Consider the following 3,679-nt stretch of genomic DNA (forward strand, 5'->3'; position numbering starts at 1 on the left):
AGATAAATTTATAGCTATAGATATCTTATACATAAAAATGATAGCTAAGTCCATGCCAGATGATAAGATTACTAAGAGAAAGCATGTGGAGAGAGTAGAGAACTAATTTAGGCTAAAACCATGTAGAATATCCATAGTAATGAAGTATGATTTGGATGACAAGCCAGAAAAAGAACTTGAGATGAAAATGGAAATAGCAGCAGAACAGGAGAGAGGCAGATGAGGAAAATATAGTGATAAGAGCAACTAGGAGGAGAGAGTAGTCAACAGTCTCTCTGGAGCAGACAGGTATGAAGACTGAGAATAGAGCATCAGTTTTGATAGGTGATAATTGATAACTTTGGAGAGAGAAGTTTTAACTGAATGATGAGATTGGGAGTTAAAGAATGGGTGAGAAGAGATGATCCAAAAGGTCATCTAATACAACCTTTTAATTTTTATAGACAGAGAAGCTTAAAATAAAGAGGGAAGTTATTTGCCTAAGTTCATACCACTAATAAGTGGCACAGCAAAGACTTAAGTTGACTGGCTCCATGTGCTTAGAATTCCACTATAATTTGCTGCCAGCCAAGTTCATTCTTCAAACTAATGTCAGAAATTAAACTGGTAAAACTTCATCCTTAAATTTTAAAACAAATCCTTAAATCTTTAAAGATCTGAATCTCATTAAAATGCATGAGAGCTAACAAATTTAAAAGTTATCAATCATTTACCTATTAGTATGAAGGAAGATTCTTACCTAAATATAGGTGTATGATCAAAGGAGAGAAATCAAGTTCCTGAGAAACTTGTGAGAAATGAACGTGAACCTCAGATAAGAAACAACAGTGAAGACAATTGTCTCCTGCTTCACAATATATCTTACAGCTGTCCCTTCTCCATCAACTTCCTATTGTTTGGGACCAAAGTATCAGTAGCAGAACCCTGAGAAGTTTTTAGCCATATGAGTGCAGTGCTGTGGAAAGATTACTAGCCCTAAAATTAGAAAATCTATACAGTATGCACGTGCAACCTCAAAATTTATCTACCTAGGTGTCTTTGTTCCCAAACTTCAGTTTACTTATCTTTAAAATGAAGCAAGTAGTCCTTTCCCTGAGGCAAGACAAAGTCCCTGCTGGTGCTGGTGCCATGGACCGTAGTCTCAACCACTGTTATAGGTACTGTAAAAATAAGACATACTCAAAGTCGCATTTCTGCAAGGGAGTTCATGATGCCAAGATAAGAATCTTCTATCTTGGTAGAAAGAAAGTGAAAGTGGATGAATTTCCATTGTGTGGCCATATGGTGTCAGATGAATATGAACAGCTGTCATCAGAAGCCTTGGAAGCAGCTCATATCTGTGCCAACAAGTACATGGTGAAGAGTTGTGGCAAGGATGGCTTTCATATTCGTGTGCGGCTACATCCTTTTCATGTCATCTATATCAATAAGATGTTGTCACTTGCTGGGGCTGATAGGCTCTAGCCTGGCATGCTGGGAGCCTTTGGGCACTGTAGCCTGTGTACACGTTGGCCAAGTTCTCTTGACAATTTGAACCAAGGTCCAATAAAGAACATGTGATTGAAGCTTTGCATAGAGCCAAGTTCAAGTTCCCTGGTTGCCAGAAAATCCACATTGCCAAGAAATGGGGTTTCACCAAGTTCAATGCTGATGAGTTTGAGGGTATGATAGCTGAGAAGTGTCTCATTCCTAATGTCTGTAGGGTTAAGTACATCCCCAGCTGGAAGCTCTTGGACAAATGGTGGGCTCTCCACTCATGAGGGGTGTGTGCTGTGGTATCTCCCTTTCCGAGGCAAAAATAAACTATATGCTGGTAAAAAATAATGAAGCAAGTAGACAATTTTCTTCTAAATCTAGACATATGATCCTATGATTAAAAAAAAAAACTATCAATGCCTTCCAAGGAGGGTAGAGTATTGTAATGGAAACATCATCACCTAAGCAGTATCTCTAATGATCAAAGTTAATGAACTAGAGCTTTCTATGTATGTTCTCAGCTTAACTACTTTTTGTACCATTGGCGAAGACTTCTCTGTGATGCCAGAATTCACACAACCACACACTTTACTTTGTTAAAGGAGAGCAAAAAAGCATAAGAATTAGAATCATATCTCTAGGACATTCCAGTGTATCACACAACTTCAAAAAATGTTCAAGTATTCAGAAATACTAAATGAAAATTTGTTCTCTAACAATTTTGTCACCAGAGTCAATAGATAATTATAGTAATAAAGCTAGATTAGTTCATTTTCACTAAAATTTACAGCTCAGCTGGTAGATTACAACAGAAGTGTGAATGCTAAGATGTATAACATGGATTTTGAGAAGTCAGCTGGCCTGTAAAAGTAAGTCACTTAATAAGCAAAGCATATTAAAATTCATCGACTGAAATATGCCACAGGATTGGTTAGGTTAATAAAAACCAAACACCTGCAGAAGACTGGTTAATTCAACTGGATTTGTAAAAGAAATTAAATTCCATCAGCAATGTGTGCCTATTTTATGAATTATTAATTATACAATAGCCCCTTTTTGTTTGTATAGAACTTTACAGCTTTTCAAAGTACTTGCATATACCTCATGTCATTTGGTCCTCATTACAATTCTATGAGGTAGACAAAGAAGGAATCAAGAACCTTGTTTTGGAGTTGAAGATTCTGAGACTTGGAGATATCAGGTTACATGCCCAAGGTCACACAACTAGTAAGTTGCAGAATTGTGACTTGAATCAACATCTCTTGCCTCTTTTAAAGCCATTTTTTCTATTTCACCCTATAAATTTGATCTAGAAAATTACAGTAAAATATGTGTTAAGGTGTCGTACTACAAAAACACTGAACCCTCACTTGATGTGTGTAGTCTGTTTGATACTAATGACAGTTTTTGTGCCCACTCTTGTCTCTTACTGTTTCTATAATCTAGAGTAACAATGCATGTGCTCTGTCTTCAGTTGACTGACACATGTAGAGAACTCTTTACATTATATTATGTTGTCTGCCTTTCCTAAGTTTTCTGCCAATCAAAATAACAGAAATACTATTGTTATAATTTGTTATTTGAAATTTCAAGCAAGTCTTTACTACTTTAAGAATCTCAATTTCATTAAAATTCATGGATGGTTTAGTGTGCACTTGGCCTTCTGTATTTGCAGATTTCAAATTTGATCTTGTCATTGTGATATTAAGAAATAGGTAATGTGGGATTGGCTATTTCCTGCAGTCCATGGACTGATGGACCTTGGTGGACAGTGGGGAGAGAAATACAGAGACAGAGTGGAAGAAAGACAAAGAAAGAACCAGAGAAGCAGAGATATAGATGGATATAGACATAGGGGCACCCAGGTGGTAGAGTGGATAGACTAAGAAGACCTGACTGAGTTCAGCTCTGGCCTCAGACATTTACTGGTTTTGTGACCTTGGGCAAGGTACTTTGTCTCTGTTTGCCTGAAGTCCATCATCAATAAAATAGGGGAAATAATTTTACCTGTATCCTAGGGTTGTTGGGACAATTAAATGAGATAATATTTATAAAGCACTGAGCACAGTGCCTGGTGCACAGTAAACATTATACAAATGTTAGATATTATTATTTAGATATAAATGTCAGTTTAGATATGGATAGAGGTACAGATATAGACATGTAGTAATGCATGCATATATGTATATTATATTTATATATA

The 3,679-nt window shown here is 36.4% G+C and overlaps 1 pseudogene; it reads left to right on the forward strand.

Moving 5' to 3' along the window:
* The first annotated feature begins 1,071 nt into the window (after window positions 1-1,071).
* Window positions 1,072-1,760, forward strand: LOC110223263 (large ribosomal subunit protein uL16-like; annotated as a pseudogene).
* Window positions 1,761-3,679: the final 1,919 nt, after the last annotated feature.

This window comes from Phascolarctos cinereus, unplaced genomic scaffold, assembly GCF_003287225.1.
Source record: "Phascolarctos cinereus isolate Bilbo 61053 unplaced genomic scaffold, phaCin_HiC Scaffold_4;HRSCAF=312, whole genome shotgun sequence".
NCBI lineage: Eukaryota > Metazoa > Chordata > Mammalia > Diprotodontia > Phascolarctidae > Phascolarctos > Phascolarctos cinereus.